General features: G+C 39.6%; 1 pseudogene; it reads left to right on the top strand.

The window, feature by feature from the left end:
* The first annotated feature begins 8,303 nt into the window (after positions 1-8,303).
* LOC121790026 lies at positions 8,304-11,165 on the top strand (annotated as a pseudogene).
* Positions 11,166-15,110: the final 3,945 nt, after the last annotated feature.

Raw genomic sequence — 15,110 nt, 5'->3', positions numbered from 1 at the left:
TCACATGGTACGGATCAATTCTCTTTTGCTTTTTCAGTTGTAATTTGTTTTATTCATTATGATATTCAAATTAGTTTCTTAGAATGCGTAAAAGTGTGCTTTTCTGTCGGTTTGCTCCTAGTATTCCATAGATTCTTTATAAATACAGAATTATTAAAACATAATCAAATGATGTACAGTGAAAAAGGTTTTACAAAAAAAATAAAAATGGATACGTACATCTTAGGCCATCCGCAATGGGCGGATGATGGCACGTCCGATGGCGCGCATCGTCTGCGCCATTCATCGTCTGCCCCCACTGTGGGTGTGTGGCATAGGCCGCGGACGATAGTCGCGGCCTATGCTTCGGGTGACTTAAACCGCGGACGATGGCACGCGGTTTCGTTAGCTACAGCGTCGATGACAAGGACGATGTTGCAGACGCACAAGACCCTCAAGAAGTGCACCGACCCCGAACAAGCCGAGTATCTCCGTGCATTACTCGATGAGTTGCGTAGGAAGTTGGGAATTTGCCCGACTTAATTTTTTTCTTTTTTTAGTTGAATGGTGTAATTTTTTTTTTATTAAAACTTCGCCGCTTGTTATTTAGTCGTTTTTTTTACTCGTTACGTGTTATTTGAAAACAGTTAAATTAATTAAACAAAACAACAAAATGATGATGTGGCGCGTCATAGGCGCGCCTTAGGGCGCCCCACTGCAGGTGGAGAATGAGGAGGATAAAAATGCTGATATGGCACGCCTTAGGGCGCCCCACTGCTGATGGTCTTAGGGACGGGGGAGTGATGTTTTTCTATTGGATGATTTTAAGAAGAATAATAAATGGAAATTCTTGTGCTTTACATTTCTCTTAAATTGGAATATTTAGGCACCAACTGATGTACTACTACAATGCGTTAATGATTAATTTGATTAGTTTCAAGAATTTTTTTGCCTAGTCGTATTATTCTTTTCTTGCGCTGAATGAAACCAGCAGCTGGCATACACTTTCGTAGTCATTCAACGACATTATTTTTTTGAAATAATCTCCCTTTACGGCTTGTTTGTGTAGTTATATGTAAATTATTTCTGTGAATGGATTATTTCGTAATAATAAATAAAAACAATGAGATAGAAAAATCGCAGCAATTCAACGATTCTTCACGTTTGGAGTAATCGATTAAATAATTCATCATGTATTAGAGCATCCACAATGGTAATAGCTTTGCTATAGCCCAGTCATAGCCTAGCCACAAACTCCTCCTGCCACATCATCAGCACTAAAAACTACTCATGTCATATCATCAGGACAATCAACTGGACAAGCAATAGCCTAGCCATAGGCTAGCCACAATAAACAAAATTATAAAAATAACAATCACACAAAATACGGAATTCAACTTACGACACAGATACGGGAAAATGCAATAATTTTATTTAAATAAAAAAAGGTACATTAAAAAAAATTACATAATTAAAAAAAAACTAACGTCGTGCAGTCCTCCGCGCCCACAACTCTTCAATTAAATCCTTTTGGAGTCCAATATGAGCTTCCACTTGGCGCATGTCGGCATGTGCTTGGAGGCGGCCGACTTCATCGTGGGGTACCCCACTTCGTACGTTGGGGGCGGCCACGCCGTGGCTTGGGCCGACTTCATAATCGTTGTTGGCCCAACTAGTCAGTTGTACACCTTCATCTTCGACAATCATGTTGTGCATGATAATACATGCGTACATTATATCAGCAATGCAGTCGACATGCCACAAATGCATTGGACCCCTAATTGCCGCCCATTGAGACTGGAGCACACCAAATGCGCGCTTCACGTCCTTGCGCGTCGACTCTTGCCGTTCCGCAAAGTAGACCTTCCTCTCATCTGATGCACACCTGATTGTCTTCACAAAGACGGGCCACCTAGGGTATATCTCATCCGCCAAGTAGTAGCCCATATCATGCTGGTTCCCGTTGGCGATAAACTGATGGTCGTACCGATGCCGTGGCACTGCTCGTTGAAAAGGGGCGACGAGTTGAGGACGTTGAGGTCATTGTTCGACCCGGCTACCCCAAAATATGCATGCCAAATCCACAGCCGGTAATCAGCTAAGGTCTCGAGGATCATCGTGGGATTCTTTCCCTTGTAGCCGGTCGTGTTGAACCCTTTCCAGGCAGCGGGGCAGTTCTTCCACACCCAATGCATACAATCTATGCTGCCTAACATACCCGGGAACCCATGCTTCTCCCCGTGCATCTGCATCAGCTCCTGGCAGTCCTCGGGGGTAGGGCTTCGAAGGTACTGATCACGGAATATTTAAACCACGCCCTGACAGAAATACTTCATACATTCAAGGGCAGTCGTCTCACCGATGTAGAGGTACTCGTCCCACATGTCTGCCGTGCCTCCGTAGGCCAACTGCCTGATTGACGCAGTGCACTTTTGAATAGGTGAGTGGCCGGGTCTGCCAGCCGCATCGTGCCTGAAGCGGAAACACATATATCGACGCTCCAAAGCGTCAACAATACGCATAAACAGGGCGCTGCTCATCCTAAAACGCCGCCTGAAAAGGTTGGCGTTGAACCGCGGCTCTAGTGCGAAGTAGTCTTCATATAGCCGCTGATGTGCAGCTACGTGATCCCGCTCAATCACTGCTCGGCGGTGGACAACGGGTCGAGGTCGAGGTACCGCCGGCTGTAAGGCCTTTTGTATCAGCCGGTTTATCTCACGGGACGTATAGGCCACCAGCTCTTCGTTCATTTGCCGTTCATACTCCTCAGCATCCCCACCACTACCACCACTACTACCACCCGCGCTACTCATTTCGCGTTGTTGCTCTTGTACAGAAATTAAGATAGAGAGAAAACTCGTTAAAACAAGTGGTGCGAATGAAAATGACGTGCAAATCGCGTATATAGTGTTTCAAAAATTAAATTAAAAAAAATAAAAAATCATCTGGCCGATCGCTCGCCGATCGGGAGCCTGCAATGGTGGCCAGCCGATCGGCCAGCGCTCGGGAATCGGCGTGCCCTCGCTGATTTTCTCGCCGATTTGGCGCTGGCCGACTGCAATGGTTCGGCGAGCGGACCGGCCAACACCGGAAATCGGCTAGCCGGTCCGCTCGCCGCCATTGTGGATGCTCTAAACGGCGGTTTATAGATTCATGCACGATGCATGTTACATAACGTGCAACAAAAAATGTTTAAAGTTAAGATAAGATGAGTAAGATTTTTGTGCATGTGGCAATGTGGCATGTAATGTAGCATGTGCAAAATCAAACACAGCTCTATATCTCAGATAACCCCACATGTTTCTATTGCTTACACTTGATTAAATATATATTTCAATCATAGGATTTGCCATCTATGGATTGAATATAGTAACACATCCATTTCTTTTAATTAAATCATTTGGATGACTTTTCGCGGAATGACTGTGTGAGTATATTCGTTATTTAAATATTAAGTTTGAGATTAATTAATAAAGCTATTACAAGTAGTAGTGTTAATTTTCTTTGGATCAGGTGTCTTGTCTTGTGTCCCAAAATATAAAAGTCAAGCACACAAATGGAAAAAAAAATCTCTGAAATTGGGCTATGGGCTAAAATGAATAATGATGCTATTTGAGAAATCATAAGATAATTGTCAATTTCAGCACAATGTATATGATCGATTGATATAGATTCGTCAATTCTTAATTAAATAACCAGGGAATTGATTCATATATTTGGATATGCCTATAAATCAAAACAAAAAATAATTCTCCAGATTTGTTTAATAAAAAAAAGATAGTACTCCCTAATTACCAAATTCAAAGGATAAGAGAAAGACAGCTGCAAATATTATGGCATCAGATATTTAAGAGTTTAACCCATATAATAGAATATTAATAATTGGGATTGTATGTAATTAAATTTATTAATTTTAATCAAATTCCAGTTCGTCCGGTGGATTAAAAAAAATTAATATTTTTTATCTGTCTCATATGTATACAAAATGATATCTTTTTATGATGCTCAAAATAACATTGTTTCATTAAAATATTTTTTTTCCATCCATTTTCTTATTCTAATTAAACAACCTCGTTTTGAGAATTACTAATAAAGACACCGTTTTGCATACTATCGAGATAATTTATAAAAATTAAAACTCGGTAAAATAGTTTTCCGTTTATAAACTTCGTGATTTAAATAAGTACTCCTATTACTCTTCTTTTAATGCATTTTTTTACATATAGCCTGGTTTTTAAATATTGTCACTAGTACAATTTTTATAATTTGTGTATTTATAACATCGGTTTCTTTTTAGCAAAATTGACAATGACACAAAAAAGTACACGTGAATAAGACATGTAAAATTTCAAAATGAATGGCATTGCTTGGTCGACTAGTCCATATCGGACAACCACGTCGATTATAATTTCGCATAGTTTCAACTATGTTGCAATTCACATAAATTATGGGTATGACTTTCATGCTTAACATTTAATTATCTTCTTGTATACTAACAACTAAGAATAGTCATTGTGTTATTTTATGCAATTGTTCATATTTGTGAGTTTGTTACGAATAAAACATTTTATAAGCTAAAACTTAACCTTATGACATGGTACAACATCTTTGGCAATAAAATAAGACCAATCAAATCTCCTTCCTGCTCCTATTTTCTCTACATGTATTTTAAGTAAGTGGAGTTTGAATATTGGTAAACTACTAAACTCCAACATGTGAATTTTTTGTTACTCAAAATTTAATCCCCACTCACTTTATAGTTTTGGCATAACTCCACATTTATGTATTATGAGTGTTCTACGAAATTGTGGGACTTGTCAAATGCTAGCCAAAATGATTAAATGTATTATATGTCGTAGTACTTTAAAAATATAACTTTTTACTTATTTTAAATGAAAAAGACAAACATACTTAATAAGTCACGCGACCAATAATACTCTTTATCTATCTCTTGACCACAACCACACACGATGGTAACTAATTATGAAATTGGAAAATCAAATCTTCACTGAGAACGGAACAAAAGCACGAGCACGAGCACGAGCACTTAACATCAAAAAGAGGTTGGCACAACACGTGTTCCGTCAAAATTCATCGTGTGACAGTCAAATACAAGAAATTTCTCATCCGAAATATATTACAATAATGTTTTAATTCGAGACTTAAAGGGAGTATGCACACCAACTGATATTGAATTTCAAATTTATAGACAATGTAAAATCGACTGTAATTTATTTTCTCTGCATTTGTTTTTGATAATCGTAGAACATCATTTTACTACTCCATATAATTTCCTCCAAAAAAATATGAATCACTAAAAATATGGAATGGTATGAAAAAGTATTTTGTTCGTCCCAATCAAATTGATATATTTTCTTTTTAGATATGCTATTTAACTGATAAAATAATACTACTGCATAAAATTATTAGTCCTCGGGGGTTTGACCACTGCTGTTCTGATTGACCCAATAAAATGCTACCAATAAGAGCATGTGCATCGGTGCTCTTAGCTAAGAGCAGGCGCCGTACCGACGGCGCGGCCAACACCCTGCTCGCTGCTGTGCTCTTGCCGACGGCACGACCCTGCTTTTAGCTAAGAGCACAGCCGTGCCCACGGCAAGAGCACGAACAGCCGACGTGACATGCTCTGATTGACCGTTGATTTATCATTTTTTTATTCGTAAAAATCTAAAAAAAAAATTCAAATTTAATAAAAAAAATATTTTCCCACCTCCCAATAAAATATATCCATTTTTCCACACATTTAGTTTATTTTTTTATTATTTTTATCTCAAAATTCACACTTTCATCTATAAATACCTTCATTTAAACACAAAAAACCACACTATACCAAACAACTCTCTCAACCTCAATTTTTAGAATTTTAATTATGTAATTTTTAATTTTTAGGATTTTAATTATGTAATTTTTAATTTTTTAGTAATTTGTAATAGTATTTCAGGTATTGTTAATGCATTTTAATATTGTGGAAATGTTTTTAGTAATTGAAGCATTTAAATTGAATAATAGAATGGTGGAACCTTGAGCATGCTTTTGCGGAAGAGCATGAATGTAGGTGTTTGCTATTGCGGAAGAGCATAGAGAAAAAATGAATAAAAGAACATGGATGTGGATGCTCTGAATTTCATTAATGGCTTTGGCATACGCCTCCAAGTCATATGGTGTCCAAGGACATTCTCGTCAAATGTGCAGCTCTTTAGTGATGAAATTAAATTGATTTAGAGCATTCACAATAGTTCGTGGACAAGTAATAGCTCAGCCATAGCTCAACCACAAACTCCTCTGCCACATCAGCAACACTAAATTCCTCATGGCACATCAGCAGGACAAGCAACTGGACAAGTAATAGCCCAGCCATAGTCCATCCACATCATCAGCACTAAAAACAAATAATTAAACAATCACACAAAATACGGAATTAAATTTACGACACATATACAGGAAAATTTAATAATAATATTAAAAATTTAAAAAGTACATTAATTAAAAAAAGTCAAATAAAAAAATTACATTACTTAAAAAAACTGCTAATCCACGCACGAGCCCCCCGCCTCCGCCGCCGCCTCACTCCTCGCCGTCGTCGCCGCTATCCGGGACCCCCAAATCTGCGGCATCTGAGCCCGCGTCAGAGCCCCCCACCTGTGCCGCGCCAGGATTCAAATCCTCTCGCATACTCACGAGCACGGCGTGAAAAAAACTATTCTCCTCGGGGTCAGTTGCATTCTTCCATTGATCTATGATCTTGATCATCTGAGCCCGCGCTTGTTGACGCGCCAAGAAGACGAGGTCGACTGTCGAGCTGCCAACAGGGGGGATGCCGACTGGACCTCCTGGGACCTCTGGCGCTCGCGTTGCGCCCGCCTTTGACCAACCGGGCGAGTGCGGCGAGTAAACGCGGGAGGGGACGGGGTCTCCTGAGCATCTTCGGGGAGGTCGTGGGAACCGCCGCTGCTACCGCCGGTATAATCACCTTAATAGTTCAGGCGTTGCTTCTTCAGCCAGCCCGCATCGACTTGGAATCCATTAGCACCTCGTAGCAGTTCCAGTAGGTGAAGTCCTTGTAAAGCCCGGGCACGGGAAACTCTTTCTCTGCCAGCCTCCTGCAGTCCTCGTCAGTTTGGCCACTGGACTTCATTCGGAGGGCGTTGGTGTACAAGCCCGAAAATCAGGAGACCCCAGTCCGGATTCGGTCCCACGCCTTCCGGCACTCCTCCCCGCTGCGTATCCTCCCCTCCGGGCAAAATGCCTTGTAGGCTGCTGCTATTTTAGCCCATAAGTTGAGGATCCTCTGATTGTTCGAGGCGAGGGGGTCATCGCAAACACTCACCCATGCCTTGGACTGCGTGACGTTCTCCGCGTCCGTCCACTTCCTCCGTGGCTGGCTGTCGTCACCAGCCGGCTGCGACGACTCGCCGACCACCCTCTTCCCCTTCTTCTTCTTGGCCGCGCCCCGACCTCGCCCTACTCCTCCCGTTCGAACGGGAGTGTCCGCATCCCCGAGATCTATCCCCAACTCCTCTAAGGATAAAGTATCACACCCAGTGAACTGCGTCTCCGCTGGGGTCGATGTGTGCGAAGCAGCAGTAGCAAAATCAAGACTGGGGCGATAGACGTTGTCCCCCCCCTCCCCCCCCGCGCCTCCCGCCATCCCCGGCGTCCCCTGCATCCCCGGGTACAGCGGCGTCCCCTGCATCCCGGGTGCCCACCCCGGCATCATCGGTACCCGGGATGCATCCTCGGTCCCCCCTGACCCCCCGGCATCCCCTGCCATCCCGGCATACCACCATCAGATGCCATCCTGGGCATCATCTGCTGCCAAGGGTACATGTTGTTGTAATACTTGGGCATCTGATTCCATCCACCTCCCACGGGGACCGCGGGAGTTTGAGACCCGCTCGACCCTGAAGCTGGCTCGTTGTTGAGATCCATTTCGCGTTGTTGATCTTGTACAGAAATTAAGATAGAGAGAGTACTCGTTAAAACAAGTGGTGCGAATGAAAATGTCGTGCAAATCGTGTATATATAGTGTTTCGAAAATTTGAAAAAAAAACAAAATTCGCTCTACGGTTTCTTGCCGATCGGGAGGCTGCAATAGCGGCGAGCCGATCGGCGAGAGAATCGGCGAGCGCCCGGGAATCGGCGTACCCTCGCCGAAATTCTCGCCGATTCGGCGAGCTGCTCGCTCGCCGACCACTGGAGATGCTCTTACATTTCACGAAAAACAACAAAATAGGATACCGCCGGGAACAAAGCCAACGATAAACCGACTTGAAACCCAGATTGGGACGTCGTGATGGCGGAAGATGGGAGACGGCGGCGGAGGTGGCTTTGACAGAGTTAGCCGTTGAATCAACGGCGGCGGAGGTGGATCGATCAAATTCGTGGTGCATTAGTCCGACTGCAGCTCCGTTTCGCATCCCAATCCCTAATGTATCTCATGAAGCGCAACCTTTCTCAGGCACGATTCAACTTTAGATGTTATCAGCAATTTCTGCTTTGTTTCTTGTGATGTAGAATTGGTTGTCTTCGTGTTTGGAATAGATTTTGAAGTTCTTCATTAAGACTTAAGTGTGTGTTTGATTTAGAGTTTGGGCAATTAGCGGCATGTAGAAATATATTGGTGGTTATTTCGGCATCGATTTCACTACGTCCTGTTCAGCTGTAAGCTTGTAATCAGCTCACATGATCTTTGTTTAGTCAAATTTGGTATATCCAGATATAAGAGAACATGTTTTGATTGCCGCATTTTATTTTATGCTAGAACAATTGGTTAATTTGCTCATGAATGCTTATGTTTGTGACAATGTTTCTGTTTTTATTACTTTTTTAGAAAATGCTTTACATTTTTTGTCAGAACATCTGCATGATGCACACCTCAGTTTTGTATATTATCTCAATGTGCTTTCTTCATTTTCTGTATATTGATTTATATTCATTAATGATAAATATGTTTATAACTTTATTTGATGAACTATCTGTTATAGGTATGGTATCTTTCACTTCTCAGTTCTCATAGTAGATGAGCTTTTTCATGCGCTCGGAGCTTTTCAAGAAGTCGGCTTGTTGAGTACTTGGATCCATTCCTTAGTATTATTGGTTTTGGAAGAAAGTAGAAACTATCGCTTCCTGCTTCTGTTGAATAATCTCTTCATTTCTTAAAGGCAATTGAGTTATGTGAGAAGTGGAGTGGTTTGTTTGGAATTCATTATTGACATCTTGGATTAGGTTACGACTATCTCAAGAATACCCTTAGTTTCCAGTTTCCTAACCTGCAAGCTAATTCAGCATGCATACAGCAAGTGAGGAGGAGAGAGAAATGAGAAGAAGAGATATGAATCTGTGGAAGCAAAAATAAAAGAGGAGATACATACCAGTATTGATGAAATTGATTTGAGTGTTTACGAATAATAGGATGAAGGATGATGGCATGCAGTTTGATCCTGTACATAATGAGAAATGGCAGAATTTTGTAACTCAGAACTACAACAGATCCAGCTTGTTTCTTTGAAAGAGGGGAAATATTCCTAGAAGATAGTTAGAATGAAGTTGTTATCACTGCTTTGAGTGCAGGAGTGGATTTCTGTTCTTATAAGAGTGGAAGTGGCCGATCTCACTTTCGGGGTTCTGCTTTGAAAAATATAATAGATATAAGAAATCTCGATGTAAAAAAGAGCTATAAAATTGTCGAATGTAACTGAGAAAAGAAATGCTTGAAGCAGTGAAAGTAACAGTCACAACGATCCTGTATGAAGTGTGCTTTTGGCTGAAGCTACAGTTCTTAACTGGGAATCTTCCCGGATCGTTGGGGACCAAATGAGGATGTCTTGGCTAACCAAAAGGGGACTGGATGTTGAAATTCACTGGGGTAGGGTCGACCAGGATGCATGCAGCTATACAAGCCGAGAAAATTGTAGAACTGAAGGAAAGCCTCTCAAAATCCAACCATGTAGAGCTCCTTTGAAGAATGATGCACTTTGTCAAAGAAAAGATTTGAAAGTTTGCCCGTTTCATGTACCCATCATCCCTTGAGACGATGGAGGAAATCCAATCAACCGAAGAGACTGTCAGCCAAAACCAACCAGAAGAATCTAGTCCAATGCCGAGAGTAATGTGTTGCACCAGCTACTGAAGCAAGCTGTAAAGAATATTCGAGGGAGGGACAGAGAGGACTAAAAACTGAGAGAAGTAGACAAGCAGGTCTCAAGCGAGCACAGTGAAGCTATGCTCTGAGTCCGGGGTGCAGCAATTGCTTCTTCAAGATCCTATTATGGAAAGGAAGATACAAACGCTCGCATCAATGCTGAAAAAGAAAGAAACTTATAAAGACAGATTAGCTCAAAGGTTACTGAACACTAATGCCAGAGATTCTGCTATCCGACAGTTGACAATAGCAGAAGAGGGCATTTCCTAACAATGGTAGAATTAGAAATATACCCAAAATTTCATCTCTTGAGTAACCAAAGCAGCTCTTCTCGAGGTACACTTATGTTTTGGTTCATTAGGTGAATTGCAATTACTAGTAGTTAGTTTTGGACAGTTTCCACTGTGGTTATTGTCTGTGCCTCATTTTTGCAGCCTCGCAGTTTTCACCCAACTTTTTAAAGCTCTGTATTATTTGTGGTATGTTAGAGAATGAAAAATAAAATAGCCGTGTCTTGTCCTGCTAAAACCAAGTCATTGCCTCTCTCCAGGTGATTACAAACAGTTTGTCAGGTAACTATATATTAATATATCTGACTTCAAAATTATCCATGATGTTGTAGTATATTATATAAATGCAATAATTTGGATACATTCAACTGATTTTGACAGGAAATGTGGCGAGCATTGAGGAAAATGTGAATCATTGAAGACTATGAGAAGCCGGCAACAACAACTAATACGCTCTGTCAATGATACTACAATAGTAGGTATTGATTATTTTTGCATAAACACGAAAATTTTATAAGGGTAAAAAGAGGGGGTCCCCTCTCCTCCCATCCCAAGTTTCACTAATTAGTGTATTGAAAGAAGAGTGAATAAACATAGGGCACATGGCTTAAAGGGCATAAAGAATAATGGAGATCTTGACGGGAGGAGTAAGGAATTGTTGTCGAACCAATCAAACAAGCCAAAGATGCTTCATAAATCTTTGTGTCACTCTAGTGCTCCTTTTTACTTTTATTTTTTTGTCTTGCTTTTGAAATTAATATTGATTTTAATTAATTTGTAATAGCAATGATTTTGCTTTTATAATTAGAGTGATGCTAAATGACCATAATGTGGCCGGCCATAAAGAGTTAATTTAGTCCATTTACATGTATAAAAAAATTAGAATTACCGATATAAACTTATATGTGTGTGAATGGACTTGCGAGTTGATACTTATCTTTGAATTCCATTACGTAAAACACATTAATATCACGAATTACTGTATACGTTGAGCAACAATCAAGAAATGACAGTAGTAATAAGTTGAGCAAAAACTACGAAAGAGCAACACTAACATGTTGAGTAACATATAATGAAGATGATATAAAAGTAAAATCAAGTAGTATTAAACCAAAAATTTGAAAAAAAATCAATTTTTTTTGTTATTTAATTAATTTATGACTGACCATAATGTGGCCGCATAGCATTATTCTTATAATTATGCCACTATAGCTCCAAGTATAACACCTTCGACAATCATTGCTAATAATTATTGGCATAACCCAATCTGCTGGCAAAAATCCAAGCAACTTTTCAAACACGCTATTTCTTTTGTAGAGTATAATGAATTATGGCCGTTTAGTTATGCACTACTACTGTTATTCGCAATAGCAAGAAAATTTATTATAGTACTAGACGGTCAACAAAGGCTAATGTGAAAAATTAACACACAAACTAAACAGCTAGATAAATTATTTTATCAGAGCAAAACACGGAGCGTCCTTATTGACTCTCACATGCTTCGCTCGTCCATCGGGACTACAAGTTGAGCCTGGAAATGAAGACGAGGCTCCACATGCCCTAACATATAGTGCTCCGGGCATGGAAGAACATCCTTAGCATCTGACATGCATATTTAATTAGGTCCATGCCATTTCAAATTTAAAATATTTTACAATTAAGCCTGCATTTATGAGCTCTCAACCCTATTTTTGTCCCATTTTGATTCCCCATCAAGAAAGAAACAGGACATAATCCACCCTTTTGAGTCTTATCCAAGGGACCTTCTATATCATAGCACATTCGTAGATGTGATCAATAAATGTGAACTCGTTTATAGTTGTACATATTTTATTATTTTAGATATTTCAAATTTCCCGAGTAAACTCAATTTGTATATAGTAATAATATATTGGCACAAGAATTCTTAGTAGGTTGGTTGCATAATTATTCATCCACCAACTATATACCAAGTGCCAAGTGGGTATTATATTAAAAAAAATAATTTTTGCTTATGTATTTGCAAACATTAAGCCAATATAGTAAGTAATTATAATATGGATACACAACATGAAATACTCCTACTAATAATTGCAACTACGCATGCACACGAGTCGAAACCGGCGGTTCCGGTTCATGAACCGGTGGTTCACGGTTCATCATCCCCATGAATCGAAACCGGCCCGCCAAGGGTCCCGGCGATTCCGATTCTGGTTTATGGGGCGGTTCAAAACCGCCGGTTTTTGGCCTGAACCGCCGATTTCGGGCCGGTTCGGCGGTTCGCCAATTTTTTTTTTGCATTTTTTATTTGTTTATCTATGAAATGTGCGTAAATACAATTCAAAAAACACGATGAAAGTTGCAGTTTTATTGAGATTACAAGTTACAACAATTACAAATCACAAAAAATCTTGAGGTCTTGAAGTCTTAAACAAAAATTTAAATACAACGAGACTATTAGTCAACAACGAAGCTAATTACAAACTACAAAAAAGACTTAGAAGTTCTGAACAATAATTTTATAAGTATATATACTCTTAGTCGGCGAAGGAGATCTTTCTACATAACTAAATTGAGGACACCTTTAGCAATTCAACTTTAAATGTTGAGTTTAGTTTAACAATCAACAATTATAGTAGAATTGTCAAAAGTTTCCCGGATTTAGCCTTATAGAGAAATCTATTTCATCGACTAGAGTATATACAAATACAATTATTTAATTGTATTTGCATATTTTTAAAGTAGAAAAAAATGGGAAAAAAAGAAATAAAGGAAAAAGGACTTAAGCTCAACTTAAATTTAAAATTTAAGTTGAGGTGCATACGTATTCCCAATGCTCATTTACATTAGGGAAACAAAGCCCACGTAGTTCTCTTACCTTACTTACCTCTTTGGCTTGGCCAGCGGTTGACGGTAGGCCTACGATTCATCCCCGGTGAATTCTTCTTGTGATCCCTCCTGACGATCATCCCAATCATTTTCTTGTTCTCTTACGTCAGCTTTGGCCCAATCATCAAGTAACATCACGGCTTCCATATTTTTCACGGAGAGCTTACTTCTTGATTCATTCAACACATACGAGTCAACACTAAAAGCGGATTCGACGGCAACAGTGGAAGCCGGAATAGAAAAAATCTCATTGGCCATTGACACAAGTATGTGAAAATCTTTCTTGTGTGTTCTCCACCAATCGAGGACGTCGATTTGGGCGGGAGGAGTAGGACCTTCATCACCAAAGGAAAAGAGTGAATCGAAATATAAATCTAACTCACTTACCATACCTGAGGACCTTCCTCGGTGTTGTAGTTGTATAGGTCGGCTAATTGGGATTGCGCATCGGGGTCATCATAATCGGCTTGAAATGCGAAGCCAAAGTTATGTTTTTGAGGAGGGGGGTCTTCTGACTTGGTGGGTACTGTTATACTTGGTTTCATATTCGGTGTAGAGAGAACGCAAGTTAAACTCGAAGGTTTGTTGGATAATTGACCGGTTCGGGAGGTTTATTTGAAATGTTTCTGAGAGGTCTACTCTGAATTCGTCACTGGTATCCGATTGCAATACTTTAAGTGGACCAAGATCAATAGAACTCAAATTGCTATAATAAAAATCTAAAATCTTTGAGGTACCGGCTAATTTTCATTTTGGATCCAAGACCTTTGCAATAAAAAACACCGTTGGAATCTCACTGAAATACTTAGCCATTTCTCAATCATATAATATAAAACACACATCAATTCAGGTGAAGAGTAAGCATTTTTCATTGCAGTTTTAAAACCAAGTGGTATATACATGCAATGCTCTAAAACACGAACAACAGTGAAATAATAAACACCCGATAATTCAACAGTTGCATTTTTGAAATATTTGAACAATTTAAATAAAGCCACGCTATGTTTCCAATAACTATGCGAAAGATATAAATCATGAACGGGATAGGTTCTAAAAAAATCACATAAAGAATCTTTATGCGTCAAAATAGAATTCAGACAATCATATGTCGAATTTCATCTATGAGACACATCTATAGTAAAATTCGTATATCTTACATTCTTTTGATGGCAATATTTCTTCCAAGCTTTGCCAATAGCTGGCTTTTGATGGATTAATTTAACTGCAGTTCTAACAGTACTAACATGCTTTTGCCATAATTCAAGCGCATCTTGTACACATAAATTTAAAATATGACATATGCATCTTTGATGAAAATACTTACCTCCAATAACCAGAGCACAAGCCGCAATCAAATCACTAATACTTGCAGTGTTAGCAGTTGCATTATCAAAACCAACAGAAATTATCTTATTGCATAATTGAAACTCATTCAAAACTTGAATAATTAAAGAAGCAATTTCGGGTGCAGTGTGGTGTCTCAAATTCTCTAAAACCAATTAAACGCTTGTTCAAAGTCCAACTATTGTCCACAAAGTGAACCGTAATGCCCATGTATGAATGCCGGTTAAAACAATCAGTCCATACATCTAACCAAATGTTCACTTTGTGGCCCAAGTTAAGTAAATAACGTGATAATTCAACTTCTTTCTCTAAACATTGTCTAACGATAGATCGTTGAACGGTCATTCGGCCTACTCTTTTGATAGCTACGTTTAAACCACTTTGCATAGTAACCTCAATTTTTTTTTATCATCATAAACATTAAAAGGAAAATGCTTCATTGCAGCCCATCTAGTCATAACGTCAGC

This window comes from Salvia splendens, chromosome 1 (genome assembly GCF_004379255.2).
Source record: "Salvia splendens isolate huo1 chromosome 1, SspV2, whole genome shotgun sequence".
Lineage (NCBI taxonomy): Eukaryota > Viridiplantae > Streptophyta > Magnoliopsida > Lamiales > Lamiaceae > Salvia > Salvia splendens.
The sequence above is the reverse complement of the archived record's forward strand: the minus strand, read 5'-3'. Positions and strand labels throughout refer to the sequence as shown.